The following is a 23,273-nucleotide window of genomic DNA, read 5'->3' on the forward strand; positions in this document are numbered from 1 at the left end:
ATTCTTTCCATCCTTAAGTTTTCATGAATAATGTCAATGTTTTTGGTTTTAACCACTTTAACCACTGGTTTTACCACATGTATATACTCGCTGCAATATATAATAATATAATATAAATAAATATCCATCAAAAGAAGAATCTTCCAAAGGCAGGGTGACAAATGCCAAATTTTATTTAAATACTGAATTAAATTAACATTATATAACACGTGTCACTAGGTTCACAATACAGTTTCTTTACCAAAATCATTTCCACAATAATTAGACTATAGTTTAATAATATTTTTTGTGTCACAGCGTTCCCATAGATTTAAAATTTACCCTCAGTTGGGGATATCAGAATCATGTATCATTTTATGTGTTTGCTAGTCTTCTATGTTTAGATTGTTTTGTGACATTAACATGAAAAAAATGAGTTTAAATCACTTTTTATACACGTGTCTTAAAATTTTGCCATGCAGAGGAGCAACAAACATTTTCTCCTGCTTCAGTGCTCTGTGATCTTCACATTGGTGGCAGGTGCAGATAAAACAAATCAAGTCATGCAAATGTGGAAACAGAGCAGATTACAAGGAACCCACGTGGCACTTACTCTCCCTGTGTGAATTAATAAAGACGAATAAAAATTGTAGCAGTTACTTCAAAAAGTAAATAAAGAGAGAGAAGAAAAGTATGTGTTCAGCTGTGATGGCTGTCACTGCACATGCTGACCACCCACTTTTTCCTCCATTGACTCCAAACAAATAACAGATGCTGCTTTTGCTTTTTGGAAATGTGAAAACACTGATACAGCACTTCCTGTTCATCAAAGGATTCCCACCAGGAAACAGCAAACAGACCCTTAGTGCGTGCAACAAATTTAAATGCCTCATGAACCGGTTATAATAAGAATCACCACTGTGTTGTAAATAGCAAACAGTGGAAATATTTGCATGAACATTACATGCCTGCTGCATCCATTCCCATCAACAGGAGGGTGTACCACAGCTGAGAGCTCTGCACTGCAGCTGTGCTTTGACCCAGTCCGCCTTTAATATCGCCACCCCAGAGATACGCAGTTTTACTGTGTGATGTAATCCCATATTCATTGTTATGGCTATTTCTACCGCTTACAGCAGCTGTGACCTGCTGATTGCACAACATTAGTTCTTGTTTAAGCCACAAGAAATATGCAGGTGATTGAGATTAATTATTAACATTAAGAACTCAACTCAGTTGTTGCAGTTCTGCAGATTAGGAGCCCATTCTTTCCATTTACTGCTGTTTTGTTACTAATTTATTACCTATAACTACTTTTTTTCTATTCTGATTGAGAAACAACCTGCTCTGCTCCTCAGGGGTTAATTGAGATGCACTGGTAGTACGTGAATTACCAATATTTTTTATTATTGATCACTGCTTTGTGCCTGCATAATTACTTCCCAATAATGGAACTGTCCTTCACAGAGGCTATTGTTCCTCCCTATTCTTCTTTTTGCTTGCTTACTTAACCTGCGCTCCATTGCCATGATTGTACAAGGAAGTATTGGTTTATTTGTGATGGGGCTATGTGTATATACACTCAGGGGTATTTGTGTTCAACGGTGCTGAAATGTTAGGAATTCAAGGTTTGTGAGCCAAACCAAATGCAGTGACTGCATTATTATCAATATCTTTTCTTGTCTTCATTTTCCCCTGCCACACACGTCTGTCTCTCATGCAAATTCACATCCACATAAGATAAAATAGACACGTACTCGGCTTGCATCTTCTGCCCAAACCTGTGGTGGATCGGCGGCAGAGAATCAGACCCAGAAGCACATCAGTGAAAAACTTTTTTTTCCCCTTATTCATCGTACACTCTACCCTGTATCTGAACACATTATTCAAGACAAGTCATTTAATTCATGTTCAGAGAAGGTGAGGAATCATAAAAGGTGTGGGAGGGACTGAGTACTGCGGCTAGGGAGCAGGAGAGGGAGTAAGAAATGGTGACACAGACACACTGAACTCCATTCAATATCTAATCTGTGAGGCTGTACTCACAAGTGCCGGGCCGCTCGCACAATATTAATGGTACATCGGCCGCTCCATTTCTATGCATGATATTGTACATCGACATTCCACTTGGTAACTGCTTCAATTGAGGTGAGCCTGTGGTTCTCAGTTAGCGTGTGGCTGCATGCAAGTTTGGTAATTTGGGCATGGAGCCAAATGAACTGTGGAAATGGTATAACCACTCACTGAAACAAGACAATATCTGCAGTTATTAACAATAGATTAAACACATGGGTAATCTTAGCCAAATTGATATTTAACTAGCAAAAACCCAAAGTCAAGCATTATAGTTGGAGTTCCATTTTTAACACTAAATTGAATCTGATGAAATGATATTTATGTGCATAATTGTAATCCAGATGAAATCAGTCAGAGCGCTGCGGCTACCCGGAGAGAGATACTTGAAGTATGTATGGGCTGAGATGAGCTGGACTTTGTTAACAGCCCTGGCTGTATTCTTGGTAATAGGCATGCACTTTGAAAGCCATTTACCAGACCGCCAAGGCAAACTTAATTACTTTCTGATTGATCGCTCATTTCCATTTTTCAGTCCTTATTGAGTAAAATGAACCAAAGCCCCGATATCCATTACCCACAATGCTTCGAGCTAGCTTCAAGAACCCTCACCGGCTATAGCTTCCATTTCATCTAAACCACGTTTGATATCCAGTTCACAGGTCAGTGTGGGAGGTGGGGTGGGGTGGGGGGGAGTGGTAGTGTGATAAATTACACACAGATAAGTTCTTACAAAGACCCTTCCCCCCTCGAGCTCTACTTTTCATGGCGCGCGCTATACCTCGTAAATCAGCCGCCGTGTCCCCACAACTAGCGACCCCTTACAGCCGGCAGCATCATCGTGCTTCACGGCCTGGTCCATCCACCCTCTGCATGTACCATGAGGGCTCCAAAGTTTGCCGTTGCAAAAGCAGTGATGGATGTTTGACAAAAAATAAAAAATTCCCAATGCCATCTCTCTCTCTTTTCTTACAGCGTCACAGCCTTTTTTTTCATTTGTCTGTTTTTGCTTTCATGAATGCACAACACTCGTCTGCAGTGATTGAGGAAGGAGTTGCTGAGTCTCACGCACCTGAACCATACATTTTGGGACGCAGACAGGCCCCGCTTCCTTTAGCATTCCCACCTCATGACATTTTTTCTCTTAGTTCCATAAATCAAAACCCCCAGACCTGCCGAGTTGAGGAGAAGAAATAAGGCTTTTGAAGAAAATAGAAAAAAAAAAAAAAAAAGAGGCTTTCCCACAGAAAGTGTTCAAGACTTGGAGAGTTTCCTGTTGACAGCCGTAATAAGAGTTTGTGGTCATCTCTTATGGTGCATGCTCACAGGTGCAGGGGGTACATTGTTGATAGGTGGCAGTTCCCCAGGTAGTGGACTTGAAAAATATCAGGCTCTAAGCTCCAGACTGCTGAGCCCTCCGCATGACCAGCACTCACATTAATCATAGCACTGCAGGGGTTGAGCCTGACTTTAGCCAGGTAATTAGCATGTCACAAGCTATGCTGATTCATAGAAGAACCTCCTATATTCTGAGAGCATGACTCTCAGTGTAACACAGCTCACAAACGCAAAAGTGAAATAACCCATCAAGAACATTTTGCAATGACAGTGTTAATTGGAGTAATGGGACAAATGACTAGACTCTGCCTGGCCTGTTAACCCCCTCAGCGAGAACAGCTCCAACTATCAAATGTCAGATTAGAAGTTTCACTATTCCAGGAAATTTGTTTCACACATCTATGAAGAGTGGCTACAGCTAGACTAATAACACACATTAGTCTTTATAAAAGTTGAGTTTGTATGACAGCCTCTCCTCTGCAAAGTAACTGACTTTTTTGATTTATGCAAAGTGGATAATCCGTGAAAAGGCTGACGAGTACATGCGATGCAGGGGTGGGCGAAGTTGTGTTTTACCTGTGACTCTTTTGACCTGACAGATTCTGCTCCAGACTTTTCTGAACCTACACGGCTGTTTGAAAAATCCTCTGTTTTTGAACAGTGTGCTTGTGTTTGCCAAACTCCATCTTCTAAACCACACATAAGACAGAAAGCTCCTCTGTCTGCATCTAACCATATGGTGATGTTTACCTGCTGCCATCCCCTGGTTGTTTCTAATTCCGGCTCGTAGATACACTGTTTCAAACTTGAATAGCATGAATGTGAGCAAGCATTTGAAGAGGCATTCCACTGATTTTACATGTCAAAGTCAATTTAGTACTCGGTGGGAGTAGTACTCTGTGTAAACAGTTGTATAATGTCTTCAGTGTCTCTGGAGGAGGGAGAGAGAGTTGGACAGTCTGGTTTGGGAATGGGGACCATGCATTTTTCAGCAGGAGTTATGGACAACATCAAGGCTAAACTTATCCTCCTATGTATTCAATTATCCTTAAAGTTGTTATATTTTATCTTATACTTCTGTATTATTCAGTTGTTCAGGAAGGGACCATAATAACTGAATGAATGCAGCCTCCAGTTTTTCACCTTGTTAACATATCCATGTGATGTTTTTATATAATACAAGACACATCATGAGTAAAAATTATAACCAATCCTGTCAACTTGTGGGAAATGGGACTAAATAAACCTGAAACTTTGTCAGTATAGAGAAAGAGTTAGCATTAGCACAACCACTAACACCGTGTCAGCCACTGCCCGTTACAAGCTAACAAACAACATGAACAAATAAAAGATGCTAACTGCGCTAACCGTTCTGATCCATCTGCTAGTCTCTGATTCTGATCTCAACAGACTCCTCATCTGAGTCTGGGTCTGACTGAGGCTCAAACATGTGGCTGAGTCTCTCTGATGTTTCCTCCTCTAACCATCTTGATACTCACCTGATTTCACCTGTCCACCTGGAGCAAGCTGGTGGTGGTGGGCGGGGCACAAGGCCTGATCCAGAATTTCTCAATGAGGAAGTAAGAGTAGATGAGCTTCCAGCCCTAATTTTCTATTTTCCGATTTGTACATAATTCAACACTGTCTGGAGAGGAACTTTAAGATAATTTAGTGATACATTTGAATAATTTTGGGACGTCCTCTAAGACCTTCATTTGTCTCATTATAAAGATGTATATAAATACTTGTGTTGTATTGCACTCCAAATTATTTTTCTAACACTGAATGGATTTTGAATGGATGGACAGTTCAGTTGCCGGGCATAAAGACCAATGACAAAACAATGAGCTGGAAGATGCAGAGCTGAGGAAACTGCAGAATCTCTGTGGCTTTGTCCTACAAGTGACCCTTTTCACTTTACATGTAGTTATTTGATCCACTGTAAATATAAATGTATTGATTACTGCAGATTTAAATACATTAAGACATTTCTGCCCCAGATAAAGTCCTGGTAGAGTCAGACGGCTTTGAAACAGCACTCCTGTCATTGAATTAAATGATGAAATAAAAATAATATTAATAAAATATGAAACATTGAAATGAAATATAGAGCTTATACTTGGTTTGTGATGAAAATTTTCTGAGGGTGATGGAGGCTGGACTACGGGGACCCATGACTGCAGTGTTTTAGCAGGCAGGTATATCAGGCAGAGTCTAATGAACACTATCAAGTTGCATTATGGGGGGTGTGGAATTCATTGCTTTGGGACCTTGACCCAAACTAAGGATAGAAAGTTAAGATATCTGAGCTTCTGCTGCTTGTTTAATCTCTTTTCTTTTTAATCACGTACAAGTCCCCCAGTTTTATGGAAGTGCAATACTTAATTGCTGGAATACCAAAATACTTCCATCTTATATCGTAGAGTGGCTGGAGACTCATGCTCAAATATACATTTAATCAAATCTATTATGCTTCTCAGGAAGGATAATTTCATTTAAACATAAGAAATTTTTAATCAAAAAATTTGGTGCAGTTGTTAAACTTCTGCAGCAACACAATTTCATAAATCTCCATCATTGCAAATTACTCAATTATTCACTAAATAGAATGATGTGGTTGAGCTTTTCATCATTAAAGCTCCATTTCTTTACACAAACCATCTCCTCCCTTAAGGCTCCGAGGGGAGGGGAGGGATCCTGGAATACATTTGTGTTTTCCTTATCACTTTATCCTGTTGGCTGGGCACCTCATAATGAATTCCTTGCCTCTGTTCATTCCTCTACTTTCAGGCTTTATCGAAAATGTTAGAAAATTGACAAGCTGACCATTTCCAAAAGAAATCCATCTTTCCCAGAAAATGAATTTCTTGCAATCACAGGCTGCCAAAATAATGAAAAGGATGTAGGTTAAAATGGGAAGCAGCCCGGGCACTCAGATGTTCTTACAAGAGTGAATTCACACACACACACACACACACGCACACACACACACACACACACACACACACACACACACACACACACACACACACACACACACACACACACACACACAAACAAACAATACGATTGGTGCTTATCATCAGGCGTGAGATTAGATCTCTACAGTTTAATATGCTTAAAGCTTCCAAATGCAGCTTTCTTGGTGTTGAGGCTTATCCCTCCATCTACAAAAGCACATTTTTCAAAGGCCTGCTGGTGTTTCCTGTATTCCTACATCAATAAGTACAGTCCTGCCTTTGTACACTGGAATGCGTCTAGCTCAAGGATCATTCATCACCCGTCTGGAAACACACTGCTGATCTGAGACAGTGCACGCCTGCAGCCCACCTGAGATCCTCTGAGCCACCAGCAGACAAGTGTTTCCTTTACTCACCCTTATCCTGCATAAATGAATAAGCAGGAAGTAGACTGATCCTCATCATTCATTACATCAATATCTTAAACGTTCAATGCATCAGTCATCCGGGCCAATTGAGGTATAGCTCGAGCAGACTCTGGGATTTTGACTGATCGTTCAGTCGCAGTTATGGATCGGACGGTTGGGCGAAGTAGTCACTGTTAGATCTCTCCTCAATTAGTTAACCATCGACCTGCCGGAGCCTAATGGGCCATTGGTGGCCGACTTGAGCGCCGCGTCTGATGAATTCCCGCTTTGGAATCGGAGACGGGGCAATTGGGTGGCTAGATGGCTGGTTGGATGGCGAGAACCAATTCAATCTCCTTCACGGATCAAGCTTCTCAGGGAAAAGGATGGGAGAGGAGAGGGCGCCATCAGAGGCCACGGGGTGATTTTTCACCCGCCCCTTGTCAATACGACCTGGTGCTGTGCTGCAGGACGTCGGGGTTAAAAATGATCTATTGGCTGAGTGGAGAATGATACAGGGCACGCCCAGCATTTGACTCTGTGACATACATCACAGGGGAGAGGTTAGAGGTGAATTAATAGTGAATTATCTGGTGTCAGGGGAGTGGTGGTGGTGGGAGGGAGGGGGTCAGCGTTGAGGATAGAGGTGAGCACAAGACAAAATCTGCACATTTATTATACCTTTGGAAAGAGCAAACCTCATATCAATGACTCAAGTAGTAAAAAAAGAAAATCTCAGTGGCATTTGGGGTGGAGTGTGGGGGTGGGGGTGGGGGAGTGCCAAAAATAGACTGCAGCGATGCTACTCGACTGTGTATCTTCAATGCACAGTCTTCTTTCTCTTCTCGGGAGAGGCATCAGTTTATGTTCCCCCTCTCTTCCCTTCTTTCTGTCTTCCTATTCCATCCCTGTTTCCTGGTAACAGGCGTGTGTGTGCGTGTGTGCGTGTGCGTGTGCGTGTGTGTGCGTGTGTGTGTGCGTGTGCGTGTGTGTGCATGCATGCGTGCCATCCTGTTCGTCCATAGGAATATAAATCGCAGCCTTTGTTTAGTATGCATATCTGAGAGTTTTCACTACTCCCTCCTCCCCAAAAACAACTGCAAGAGCACAGCTGCAGGAATATGTCACTAATAAGTGGCACCTTCCAAACACAGTTACAGTTCCTCTCCTGCAGAAGGAGAGACAGGCAGGCCGTTGCGGGAGTTACAGCATGTGTTGACCATTGAGAGCTGGCAGAAAAGAAATTGCCCTCATTTCAGTATCTTGTTTTCTCCAAATTGCTACTAGTAAAAGCAGATGCGGCCCCCAAATCAACTGGCCTTGTGTTCCAATGTTTCAATTCCTTTTAGGTTTGTTTATTACCATCTCGGCTCCTACGAATATCTCTGCCACCCCGCTTTCCTCACTATACCTGTGCTCTTGGTTGTGTGTCCTTAGTCTTTCTATCTGCTGGCTTCCTCTTCAAAGACTGACCTACATGCAGGAGCTGTGGCCGGATGAGCACGAAAGGTTCACAATGTTACATTTTCTTGCATATATTTGAGAAAAAAAAAATAGAAAAGAAAAAAAGTATGCTCCAGAACAATGCAGGAGCCACCAGCCATCTCTATTTACCTGCTGCATTTCCACAGCAGAGCAGTCAGCATATCAACATCTATTCAATGTTAAACTGCCTGCTAAGTTTGTGTGTATACTGAGAGAATATCAATGGTCTAAAAACGTGTCACGTGTTGCTCTCAAGTGCTCCGTAGATTATCATCTGAGAATAAACAGTGGCAGCCAGGCACAGCTGCAGGAATTCTAATTGAAAGCCATTTGAATGTGAAGTCTGGACGAGGGATTGTTCTGACAGGGAAACCTTTTCCTCAGCTTCGCCTCAAGCTGACCACCTGGCTGGCATTTAGCATGACTTGTCAGTCCGTTCACTTGTGTGTATATGTGTGTGTGTGTGTGTGTGTGTGTGTGTGTGTGTGTGTGGTGTGTGTGTGTGTGTGTATGTGCCCTTGCAAAACAGTAGTGCGCTAGAAATGCTATATGTGAGACATTATACTTTACAAATGCTTCATTGAACCAGTGATTTGGTCCTCTTCTCTGCAACAATGAAAACAGGGATTGCAACTTAACTGATACTGATTATACAGTCAACATTATGTTTATATGCATGACCTTCTAAAAACAATAAGGATTCAACAATAGGCTATAATATGTACCCCCCCCCCCTTATCATGACTGTGATCTTTTCCAGACCTTAACCAACTAGTTAAAAATAGCATTTCATCTCAATGTCCCTTTACTAACTGTTTAAGTTCTTTCAGTCACATCACATGATCTTCATCAGCAGATGCAAGATGCAAGCCATGGATATGAAGATGTTCAATTTTTTATGGGCACTTCTGGAGCCCCGGAGGTGCACTGGAGGGAGAAAAAACAAAACAAATTTGTGCTCTTGATTTAATAATTTGTGCGCACAAATTACTAGTTAGTGCTCTGCGTTCGATATCATAACATATATTTTGGCTTCTCCCCCCTTGTAGATCGCAACATATAAAAGAAAATAACAAAGAAGACATGAAGTGAAGAGTTGAAGAGTTACTGGTTGATATCTGCAGTGCAAAGTTTTTATGGTTTTTATGTAAAATATGTTTAAGGGATCTCTAAGATAACAAAATGATCAAAAATCCAAGATGAGAATAAAACTGTATTAAATCCGAGTATCCACAGCGAGAGTGTGAGACTGTCTCTACAGACTAATGGCATTAACGTCAGGCGTTATGGTAAATTGAGAGCAATAATTATTAAATCGTGCACATAAATGAACTTTTTGTTTCTCCTCCTCTCGGGCTCTGTACTCTAAGTGACTGTAATCAATATTTTAATGTTAACAATGGATCAAATGACGACATGTAATGTTAAAGGATTTGTTTTTGGTGATGAACCCACAGAGAGTTATCACCAGACTTTCCCGCTCTCATCTTTACTGTTCTGGTTGTCTCTCACGCAGCAAGCGGCTTATTCAGTGACAGATCTCTGATAAACCCACGGTTCGTCAGAGTTAGTAGATAACTGGTGAACACAATGGAGCATTTAGTTGCTAAAAAAACACATATTTCTCTCAGGGGTTGGTAGGCACAAAACAAAAACAGCTGAAAGGAGAGTGAATACTGGACTTTCAGTCATCACAACTCCAGATGAATGCTAATGTTGCTCTGTAACTGCTGAATGTAAATAAGCAAGTGTTTTCTACAGCAACTTAAAAGGTGATAGTTTCAGTATTGCACTCACACAGCTTGTCTCCACTTCCCCCGCGCGGCCTAGAAATCAGTTTTTAAGGATTTTGCATCCACATTATATCCCACATTTAACCAAACCACAGATATTGTGGTGGAAAATAGAAAACAGTTGTATGAATGATTTCTATTTGAAGGCACTGACAAATAATGCTGTTCTGATCAGGGTCATTCTGGAAGCTAATGATAATTATTAACAAGCACAAGTGTGGACTTGCCATTGGGAGTAAAGGGACTTTTCTTTGGTGGGTCCAAATTTTATTGCATCAGTGATCTATAAACATTTAAATCACAGAATGGCATGTACAGGTTTGTATGTACACTATAATCTATCTGTTGTTATCAAGGGTTCAGGTGAGGTGATATCTTTACTTGAGGAGAGCTTGAAAGGTGTGTCTCGTTTTGTAAATTGCAGGGAGTGGGCACTTTTTTTTTTTTGCCAGTTGGCCCCTGAACAAGATATTACAGCAAAGAATGCCCTCATACACACACGCACACACACACACACACACACACACACACACACATACATACGTGAACCCTTTGGAACGACCTGGTTTTCTGCATTGATTGGTCATAAAATGTGATCTGTGTAAAGAAACACATGGTGCTTAAGCTACTAACACCCGATCTTTTGGTTCTTTATTGAACACAGCCTTTAAACATTCACAGTGCAAAAGTAAGTGAACACTTAGCTGGTCACACTTCCTTTGGCACAATAACCTGAAACAAGCTCTTCCAGTAGCTGCTGGTCAGAGCTGCTCACTGTTCCTATAGAGCTGCTTCAGCTCAGACATATTCTGAGACTGTCTGGTGTGAGCGGCTCTTCAGGTCAGTACACAGCATCTCTACTGGATTACAGTCTGGGCTCTGACTGGGGCAGTTCAGAAGGTGGATTGGATTTTTTCAGTTTAAAGTCATTCAGTAGTAGATTTACTTTGATGTTTAGAGTCATCGTCCTGCTGCATCACTCAGCTTCTCCTGAGCTTCAGCAGGTGGACAGACACCCTGACATCACCTGTAAAAGACCTTGATAAACTTGGGAATTCATTTTCCCATCGATGATGAAGAGTTGTCCAGATCTAGAGGCAGCAAAACCCCAAATCATGATGCTCCCTCCACCATGATAATTCAACTTAAGTTTCATTAGCCCACAAAACATTTTCCCTGTAGAACTGTGGAGAGTCAAGCTGCTCTTTGACAAACTTCAGGGACACAGAGATGAAGCAGCTTCTTTCTTAATTTCCTGCCATGGGCCTCATATTCCATGCAACCGTGCATCACGATTAGCATGAGGTAGATTCATGAACACAGACGTTAATCAGCTCCAGTGATTATTTGAAATCACTTTGTAACCCTTTTCACAGTTATGCAAATCAACAATTCTTAATCGTAGGTCTTCTGATGTCTCTCATTTGCGAGACACGGTTCACATTGGCAGATGTTTCTAGTGAGCAGCATACTCAAAATGTTGGAGTGTTTTTTATAAATGAGGACCTGATTATATTTGAAGGAAACTTCATGCATAAGTGAAGATAATTCCAAAGGGTTCACCTACTTTTTCTTGCCTCTGTGTTTGCAAATAGAAGACAAGATCCTTCCCTGTTTCTCCCAAGGTTACAAGATAAAGGCTGCACTGCTGTGCCTGTATGCATATACAAACATACACGTGCACATACATATTTATGTGCGTGCACTCTATATACACACATATAAATCCATAACTTTTCTCAAAGGTACATAATCACATTTCTGCCTCTTTAGACAAAATCTTAACATTTTCTGCCTCTGCACCGTGTTCTCTGGCTCCATGTTGTCTGGCTGTCATTTGTTCTGAATGAATAATAGGTAACCACTAAAGCACCCAATGTCTTTGAGATAATATGTGACATATAACAGCCGGCCTGGTTTCACTGTTCTCAGACCTGTAAGATGCGTCCTCATAACCATGATAAATTAGGCAGGCGAAGTATTTTATTATTTAGGCTGCGGTGAGAATGCAAAATAATCATAAGACACTAAACCTCTACATGGAAAACAACTGGGGCAGAAGTAAGAATAACTGTGATAGGGAAATCTGCGTAATATTAATCCATCTGTCCGTCCGTTCATCTTTTTTCTACTAGTATCCTGTGCAGGGAGATGAATTGATCAGTCTTACAATAATCAAATGTACTAGCACATATGAGACTACGTCTAATATTTTAACCAAAAAAGGTTGGCGCTCTGATAAAACTGTGGTATTATATCTGCAAATGCAGCAGCTAGATTGGTGGAAAGTAAAAATGTGGAGGTACTTCTACTTTACCTGACTATAACAATTTTCTTCTACATTATATATCTATTCCACTACATTAATGATAGTTAGTAGTTAATTTTTACATGCAAAATATGACCAGTTTAACACATATGTTGCATTATTATTAAAGCTGCACAATTAATCGAAATATTATCAAAATTTGTATCACAATTTGTAATAGAATTATTTATAGTGTGGTATTGCTACTTTAACTTAGTTATATAAGTTATGCTTATGTTTACATTATGTTTACATTCTTCAAGCTCTAAGATAAATGTGTCATGCACATTTGTAAAGCCAATTTATATTTTTAAGCATTTATTTTGAAACCCTGTATTATTTACATCCTTGTTTACTTGTTCACTGTCTTCTCGAACTTCCTTTGAGGGCATGTTGCTTCCTGTCTTCGCATGTTACCGTCAACAACATGTTGCTGGAACAGTAAAAACTCCACAGTGCTACTAGTGGTCGAAAACTCAACAGGGCGTCATTAAATAAAAGATTTGTACATTGTTTGATTTCATCCACCACTGAAGAGATCTAAAGATAAATAAAATAAATAATGAATGAAGATTATGAATTGTGCATTATGAAAATATTCACAAATTATTAAATGCATCAGATGATGTATTAAAGACATTGGAACATCATTAATGTCAGCATCTCTGCAGTATATGCAGTTTACACAATAACAAGAGATTAGGAATAAGTGACCATGACAGCATTGCATCTTCCCCTCTGTCTGAGTTCAGAACAGTGTGGATTACAATCACTCCACTTTTGTGATTAGTTTTTCTCTTATTTGATCTCTTGACAGTGAAGTGAGAAGGTTGGAATGCAACAGAGGCTCAAGGCCACATTCAAGGGCACTGAGCTTACACGGTGTATATATCTACCCTGGACATGAGGCTCCCCTCCCACCCCTCCACCCACCCTCACACTCACACATCCTGAGAAAAAATTGCCTCATAAAACTGCCACAACACGTACCACAACAAAACTACGGCATGAAGACTACTGCACGAATTTTCTGTAAGTGCAGGAGCACGGGAACATGCAGCTACAGCACTGCAGAGTCCCTGGATTGTTTGTGAGCTTTATCAAAGAAGAACCCTAGCTGGCTTTCTAATTGTCCTCCTCTCCTCCCCTGCTCTTCCAGTCCTTTTTTTCCTCCTTGTCCTCACCTTGCCTTGTGCAAGTCACTCTAATGAAGCTTTCCAGTCGGGAGATAAAGTGGTTAAAACGTCCTTTGCTCCTTGTTAGGTTCTGTGAAGCAGACACTCACACATCGGGGGGGGGGGGGAGTAAACGGGAGAAACTCTACCCTGCTTCACTCTCCAGTCTCCTCTACTGTGTGCACTTGGAAGTCGCCTACAGAAGTAAATCACAAGGGGGCCAGCATGAGATTTAAATGAGCCGATTAATCCCCGCGCTAATAATCACTCACATTAAGAATGGTGGAGCAATGATTAAAGCTGGTGGAGGGCACATGGTGTGCGTGTTTCACCATGCTGGGTTTCAGTATAAAACACTCATGGGAGTGTGCATTAAATATACACTGAGAGAGTAACTGTTTTCATGAGAAATCAGAGCGTTTATACCTTAGAAGCAAAAGAAACTGCATGAAATATAGTGGCTATTTTTTTTCAGACATAAAAAAGTAAATAAGGAGATTTTGTTCCTTTTTTTTTTTTTTTTTTTGCAGTTGTGGGACAAGTTTTTCATCCAGAGGGAGTTGATTCATCTTTGTTTGCAGTGATATACCTCTCAATGATATTCATTTGCCTGAGGGTTTGTTTCATAATCCTGTTTACTTGTGTTCCCCTCCCAGCGCCCCATCTTTCTCCCACTCATGGCTTTATTTGTTCCATGTTACTCTCAATCTACCTCTCTCTGCGCGCCTATCCCGCCGCTGTCATGCTCACTGTGTCTAGTTCGGCATAGAAAATTAGCTCATTCATACAGTCAGGTTTTATTTCCTTTAATCCTCCCTTAGACCGAGTCAGGGAGGGTCAAAGTTCACTATAACATTGCATTTATTCTTGCTCTCTCCCCCATTAATTCTGCTGTTCAGTTGTGGTCCACTTCTTCTGAAGCTGTCTGACACAACAATGTTCATGCGGAGAACTGAAAGAGGTTACAGACTCCATTAGAGGCTCTTACATAATTTGGTTATGTCATCATTTAATTATATTTACATGCTACTCTGCAAATTGACGGCAGAGCATTTGGCAGACATCTCGCCTGTGTCGTTCATGATAAATAGCAAACGTGGAAAGTTGCCACCGCAAGTAGCACTCGGCTGTACTCTGCAGCAACACCATGTTGTTCGTTGTATAATTGGCCCTGAATGAATCATACACATAAAAGTGGAGCAGACTGGGCGGTGGCTGTTGGATGCCTCTTGCCGTATGCGGTAGATTTATTGAGGCTTTAAATCTCTAATAGTGACTTAGACTATGTCCTTGGATGCACATTAAATTCCAATGAATTATTAATGGCTTACTAATAAATATTTTCACCTCTTCCTTAAAAAGTGTTGTGTGATATGTGGCCTCGGTGAGGGCAATTGGAGGTAAAGAGTGAACTAGCACAAAGGGATTCAATCCACCAGTCGTTGGGAGTTCACACAGGTCAAGTGGACCATATTTGGGAACTGTAGGAACACTATCCAAAGAAAAAGACCCCGGTTGTTAGAGGAGGTGAAGAAAGTGAAGAAGCAGAGTGATAGAAAGTGGGGTAAAACAAGAGTGATCCTCGACTTTATGGGCTTTTGCCCGGTTGTCTTTGAAGCCAGTCCCTCTATGGAGAGAGCTCCAGGACTTGAGAGGGTTCAAAACTGACATTCAGTTGGCATTAATTCTATTGGAACTTTAAGTAATAAAAACTGCAAACAGGGTGTTTTACTCTGCCTTTACAGCACCACAGTAGCCAGGCTAATATCAGTGGCCATGCTCCTTACACTACAGCTAGCACTACCTCAACCAGAAGCAAACTATTGATTGTCTGTTTGATAGTCTAAATCACATGTTTCCTGGTGGCGACATTTGTAATATGAGAAGTGGTGAAACTATACATATTCTTCTTTGCGATAGCGCTGCAAACATTAATACCATCTGAAAACGCTCGGGAGGAAAGTTGTCTAGTGTCAGTTTGAAGCGAGACTATGGCTCTAATCAGACCTGGCATTAATATGCGTCTCTACATGCCTCTTGACACACACAGCAGCAACAGTGGCCTCTGCAGCAACAAGTGGTATTTAAAGGATGCTGATTAAATTCTGTTAGGCTCCGAGTCTGAGTGGTGAAGAGTACTGGAAACAGTGTACCCCAATCAGCTAAAAGCTCATTTAAAATGAGCTGTTAGCTATATATATACATACACATACATATACGTATATTGACATCATATCCTATCATATGGTAACCAGACAACCTGGTTTGTCCTGGTTTCAAGTTCACCACAAAATGTTCACTACCAAATTGTCTTGCTTTTTACGGCAATAAAAAATAATACTTGTTTTTAGCAATTACATAGACATTGATCTTCTGTCCAACTCATTATTACCTAGTGTAACAATTGTTGGTAGGACCCAGTTGCAGCACCACACACCACAGGTATGATTGATAATGACCTTTATTAAAGAACCAGCAGAGATATTGCACACGAAGGATCGGGAAACCAGCTGGGAAGCACTCACGTTGCGACGTTGGAGCTGGAGAACACCAAACAGCCACAGGGACAGGCAGACAGGGACCAGGAAGCGCACAGGCAGAACTCGTGGTCAGGGACAGAAGGTTTAGGCGTTTACCGTGGCAGAGAAGAGGCAGGATGGTCAGGGATGAGCAGAATCGATAGCGGGAAGTCAGTCTGGAGATGAATGCCGGAAAGTCTTGCATGATACTGAGAACAATCTGGCAAAGAGCGAGAGAACCGGGGATGAAGATATACTGTCCTGATTGGAGATAGAGTGCAGCAAAGGGTCAACAGGTGAGGACAGTGAGGCTGATAGGAGGTGTGGCAGAGTGGAGAGTGAGACAGAGGCATAGCAGGTTGTGACACTTAGACCAATATAACAAGACTCAGTATAAAGCTAGTACATGGCTGGACTGTGAATGGGTGTGAACCATGGGCCGTCGGGCAGTCACCCAGCCGCCCTGGTTTCCCAGCTACTCAGGAGCTGTAGGGAAGGTGACTTCACTGAGCCTTGCCTTCATTCTGTCAGATAAACTGCATTTATTACAGAGCAGGAGAGCGGGAGGAAGAGAGGAGCCATAAGTAATTACTAAGCCAAAGAAACTAGCAGATCTGACGAGCATATGAACAACAGAAACACTAGCAATCGCAAATGATACACTACACTTAAACTGCAGCACAGGAATGTGAAGCCCTCAGGAGCGTATTCCCTTCCAAATATCATATTGTCTTTAGAGCATCATAACTCCCCGATTGTTCAAGATAGAGGCATGCTGTTGTGACACCTTAAACTAGAGAATCTGCACTTTCTAACAAGCCCATGTTTGTCCGTGTGAGTCACTGAGTTCAGTTGATAAACTAATATGAAATGTTAGAAAAGATTTGGGAAGTCTTATCGTTCACCTGCCACATTGCTGCTTCCTCTATATGTTTTTTTTTTTATGATCAGTTTTCATCCACCATCTTTGTAAGTGGCGTCTAGAGTCACGTCACTGAATTTGACACTTTTGGCTGCAGTGGCTGCTAGACAGCCAATCAATGTCTGATTCAGAAGCTTGGCTGGCCTTGGCTGTTAGTCGCTGGTATACCCAAACTAAATGGGAGTAGTACAGTGTTATTTTGAGCTCAGAGAAGGAGGAGAAGTTGGTCTAAGTTTATTGTACTGACTGAAAACAGACGTGTGACCAGTCAGATATTTAGTGCAACAGAGGCTTTGGAGATGATTTTTCAAGGTGAAGAAAAAAAAAAAAACTTCCATGAATACAGCTCAAAAGAATGAACATAATTCATGAACACAAAGAGAGAAACTTCGAATCACCTCTGGCACTATCCAAATAAATGTGTGCAACAGGTGGGTTTTTTCTTTTTTCTGTTTTATGGACTATTATCTCCTATTATACTGTACAGAAGTCTTAATTGAATGATATATATTATTAGCTGAGGTTGTGCTCATTCATACGTGCTTCTTCCCATTGATATATACATATCGTCGTTTAATTACTTTTCATATAGTTTATTTTTAAGATGATATTTTTGATCAGAAATAGTTTTTAAGTAGGAAGTTCAGTTGCCAGAAAAATGTAGGGAAGTAAAAACTGTAAAAATGATTTAGAAGTATAAGATAGCATTAAATGAAAATAATACGGTGCTTCAGTAAATATAATTAGTTATTCTCCAACACTGGTAATTTACATTAAATGCTTTCCGTATGTTATGAGATGTGCTTTAATTAAATGTCCACATGCAACATGCACGCACGCACGCACACGCACGCACACGCACACACACACACACACACACACACACACACACACACACACACACACACACACACACACACACACACACACACACACACACACACTTCAGTTGTCCTCTCATAAGTATTCACAAATATCAAGCTGTATCATTCAGTGTACTGAGAATGTAGAAATAATGCGGCAAATATTTCTGGAGCAATTAACCAGAATCCCTGCTAATATAAATGGGTGTAATATTAAGAGGAGAATTTTTTAAACAACTGCCATTACACAGCTCCATTTGTCGCTTTCATGAAGGAGAGCCAGAGCTGAAGCTCCCACACTGGTGGAGCTGTACATCCCGAGTGCTTCTCTGCACACAGCTCAGGAAATCATTCATGTCATATATATTGTGTATAGCTGAAGGTGGGTGTCATTCACTCAAACATTACAGTAAGCTGTCTGTGTGTTATCTTTGCATTGCATCATACGTGCACTATGGAAAGGGGGGAAACAGATCAAATGTGAAATATCATCACCATTTCATCAAAGCACATGGTTACCTGTTAGATCAAATGTATAATATTATATAGTACGATATTGTGTTGTGTTTGCAACATACTGTATATGTTCTTTCCATAGCTGCTCCAAATGCACACTCAGACATAATGTTATATATTTGCTGGCATGTCCCTTGTGCATTCAGTATAACAGTCATCCTTGTTTTTTTCAGATTGTATTCAGCCTTATAATGTAGGTCCAAGATTCCCTTTAAATCCCTCGCCACAAAGGCTGCACATCTTTGTAAATTAATCTGTCAGTGCACAGCTGGATTCACAAACAGAATCAACTCCTGCTCTCTTTTTGTAGCCTACTGTAAATGCTTCATATACAAGGTGACATTGTTACTGGGCAGCTTCAAAGACATCTGTGGTCATCATGTGAAAAAACTGTCTTTTGTTTGTACAGTGTCTACCTCGGGAGGTTCAATTCATATGGACAGAATGGATGAATAGTGAGCGTCTAGACTTAATTTGACCCCCCTCTCCTTACTGTTGTCCTCTGACTCCCTCTGAGTGGCTGCTTTCCAGGGCTAAAGAGGTTTTATGGCTGGACAGAAAGGAGATCTTTTCATGTTAACTGACGCCGATGGAGGTCGACAGCAGCAATGACATTAATGCACAATAAAGTCACATAGCAGACGGCCCGTTTTCACAAGGTACAGTAACTCACTTGGATGTAAACCTATTGTTGTCCCCTCAGGAGCTTCCACTTACCAGGGGTTGCATTACAGCTCTGTGCTCCTACAAGCAGACTTTACATTGGAAGCGCAAGACCTGCAGACTTTACAAGGCTGCGGCACTGACTCTGCACTTCTCCCCTGGGATTTAAGGGTTTTAAACTATAGCGCAGTCACATTCTAGCCTGATCCCTCCTTAGCCCCTCTAACAGCTCAGCCACCTCTTATTTCACATCACGTTCCCCCCACGGGGCAACAGTAAACAAGCCTCAGGCGTCACTCCACCCAACACGAGCTTCCTGACAGAAAGGAAGACAGCCGCTAGACAGACGGCGTTCTCCACTGGGGGAAAAGGAAAACAGCAGAGACTCGAGAAGCACACCACCACCAGCATCCCTTCAGAAGCCGCCTTTTGCACACTAATGATAAGAGGTTTTTCATGCACAGGGTTGACACACGCATGGAATCTACACGTAGGCAATGAAGGCATGCCTCTTGTGGTTTGAAGATGCAATGGAAAACAGAAGACTTGTTTGATCCAATTTATTTAACATCCTGATTTTGAAGTCAGTCCCTCACATATTTGCAGAAGAGTCTGTGTTGAAAGTTTCAAGCCGTCCTATTCCCACAGAACACGTGTGGAAGAAAAAACAATCAGTGGCCACACCAGAATTCTTTCAAATCCGCCTCAAAAACAGGTTTTTGCCCAATGTTTACACTTTTAACTCTCAAGAATTTCAGCTTTCAGACACTCTAAAAGCAAAGCTCTGCTGACTGAAAGCCTTTCTGGCACATTTTCAGTCTTTTTCTCACACCATCAGGCTACTTTCTGTTACCGTCTTGCTGTCAGGGTTTCAAAGACGCTATATTTGAATGTAAACAAGTCATTACCACATAGAATTTAGCACAAAAGGTTTGCAGCATGAGAACATCTAGAAGTCGAGAAGGATGTAGGTGTGCTTAAAGGTCCAATATTATATAAAGGTAGATGTCCATGTCCATTTGAATAAGTTCTATGTTAATACTGTGAAAGTATCAAAGTTACTCAGTCCACAGGGAAATGCACACAGCCTGTATTCAGAAACTGAGCCTTAAAATGAGCCGTCAGGACTTCTGTCACAACAAAGCAGTCACCGCTCTCAGCCATGGTCTCAAGCCCACCTGGACCCACCATCCAACCTTACAGGATTTGATTTCTCTGAGTGTTTACCTGAAATCTGTTATATTTGGATTCGATCATTCAGTATGGGTTCAGCTCACTGATGTGTTGATAGAGCTCCAGAGCTCCTTATTTGTATAGCACCTTCCATACAAGAAATATAGCACTAAGTGCTTTACAACAAAGAAATGACATACACCAAGTGCTTCACATGAAAAAACAAAAACATAATTGATTTAAGCATTGATTTAAAATGTAAAACATTAAAAACATTAATGTAAAATTAATAAAATAAATCATAAAATAAGACATTTAAAAGAGGAGAAGCCTGAGAGAAGAGATGGAAAACTACACAGAGATATATCTTCACTGTACCTTCTTGTGTGATAAGTGTAAAATATGGGACCTTTAAAGCTTCTCTTGTGATTATTAAGTGATTACTTTGTGTTTGTTTTCAGTCACCATAAATGGTATTATATGATATATCATATTAAAAACACTGTGGATATCAATAGTCATTACATTTATTCTATTTTCTGGGGTTATTTTTTCGTATTTGTTATATTGCGCTGTAACATTTTTAATAAAACAACACATCATCTTAAAACAACACTGTCTTTGAAGCAAATGCCAACCATAAAGAATAATATTATACTGTTTTTCAGCATATATTCATTTTTATGTCTGACCACTGTTTTAGTGCTGATCTTAGGTCATTACTGCTGCAGTGGTAGAGAAGATGTATCCATAGCAAAAAGCAATTTCAGCAGGTGATTTTAGTGGTTTTAGTACCTGGAGCTTTGTTATTGGACATTTCGTTGTAACATCAGTGCAATCCTGCACTCTTCATGCTTCAGCTGTTGAGTTGGAGCGCTGCATATGTGCATATATTAAGCTGCTTGTCAAATCTTGTTTTCACCTAAGTTTGTTTATTCACAATAATCCCAAAATACTTTGCTGCATAGCTGAACTGAAAACAGCAATTTTTGCACCAAAATTAATCAACGCAAAAAAACATAATGATTTGTGAAAACTTTTCACAGGTTAGAAGTGTGGGATTAAAAGATTAATGAGATTTGGAAAAGGCACTGAATCTTGTTCCTCATCTGATACATACTTTCTTGTTTTGTTTGAAACTTCAGGTGGATAAATTGGTCTGAAAGATGTTGAATTGCAAACTGTAAAAACTAATGGTTAAGGTTATGGGTGTAGGTTTGCATATGGACGGTAGGGACCTGTCCTTACCAACATTTTGGGAGGACAAAATGACAAAATGGTCCCTACCTATATTTGAGTGAAGTCGTTCACACTATGTTTGGAGTGAGGTCACATTAGATAATTCTGATGTGCCCTCCCAGAAGCTACGTCTCCAAGTCAAACGATTTAGGCATGCTGATTACAAATATTGCATTTAATGACACGGCGGAGGTTCGCTAGGCTACCTGACGTCACCGGTCTTAAATTACTAGATTGTTAATACCGATTCATTAGCAGCCATTTACTGTTGTAGCTACTCAATGTGCTAGTTATTTCATTTTTATCTATTTTATTTATTTAAATAGTGTTTTTCTCTGACTTGCTTCCTGTCTACACTGATGCACCTGGTGTGCCACACTTTAACATGGATTCAGTTTATACACTATACAAATATGTGCAGATGAGTGAATAACTTGAATAAATGACTGTAGACAGACAAACAGTGTTGATGTTTTCCACAGGTGTACAGGTGAACGGCATGATACAATTTAACAATTAACCGACCATCATGCTCTGCGACACGTTTGAAAAGGCAGAGCGGGACCACTTGATCTCGATTTTCTGCTGAAAATGAGATGGTGAGAGAAACGCTCACTGCATGGGTAGATGAGTATGAAAATGACATGAGTCATATTTCTCGGCTTTCACAATCTCAACTGAGCTGAACATGTATGGGGGATTTTTCAGTGCTTCAGCACACATACAGTAACCTGTAACCACTTCAAATAAATTGTGTGCTTGTCCTTTTGGTTGTTGTTTGGTTTTGTTGTTGTAAAACACTGATTTTTACCTTTATCTACTGGCTCGGTTAACCCTGGGTTTTCTTATCCGACTACAAGCACGTTGATGTGAAAGAGGTGCAGTTGTTAATTATAAGCAACATCATCATAACCATGAATAAAGTTTGTGTGTATTTTTGTCATGGCAACAACCAAAAGTGATACTCAACAAGGTGAATTGTAAACAATAAGATCACATGCCTGGAATAAAAAAAACAAAACACTAGAAATGATTTCCAATTATTAAAGTCAGGTTAAAGACATACTGTAAATAATTGCATGAATTATCATTAAGCTTTTTACTGTATTTTTTCTTTTGCCTGATGATGAACAAACTATTACATGTGATACTACATGTGTGTCAAGGTATGTGGTAAGGCTGGACCCCAAATGCAACCAACACACAGGAGTACATGCAAAATGTTTTCATAACAAAAGTAACTACTTACAAAACTCAAAATCCAAACAGGGAAAAACTGGGAAAAACTGGCGAACCAACAGAACAGGAAACCAAAGTACAAGGGCAAACAAGGAACAACAACCTGAGACATGAACAGACGAACCGACAAAGACAAAGGGGAGACACAAGGGAGACAAGGGTGATTGAACACAGGTGAAACACATTAACAAGCAGGGAAACGGGACCAAGACAGGAAGTACATACATCAATAAACACAAGGAAACTACAAAATAAAACAGGAAATGACCAAAATACAAACATAATCTCAAACATAAAATGTCTGCCATGGGAAACCATGACAATGTGATGCAGACAAAAAATGAGTTAAAGTAATTTCATGTCATGTTATGTAATGTCTTGACTTTTTCTGCTGCAGAGAGAAGTAGTTCATGACTGATGAGATCGGTCTGACTGAAATATTCATTTATAATCATAGGAAATATTTAACAGTGTGTGGATCATTTTTCAAATCAAAGACATCAGAGGTTTAGTTTTTATTTCTAGTATCGTCACAGAGTCTCCTCATGTTATTCTGAGCTGCAGCGATGAAGAAGAGAGTAAAAGCATCGACACTGACAGGAATCTTGTCGGGATTAAAGA

Source organism: Seriola aureovittata, chromosome 13 (assembly GCF_021018895.1).
Source record: "Seriola aureovittata isolate HTS-2021-v1 ecotype China chromosome 13, ASM2101889v1, whole genome shotgun sequence".
Lineage (NCBI taxonomy): Eukaryota > Metazoa > Chordata > Actinopteri > Carangiformes > Carangidae > Seriola > Seriola aureovittata.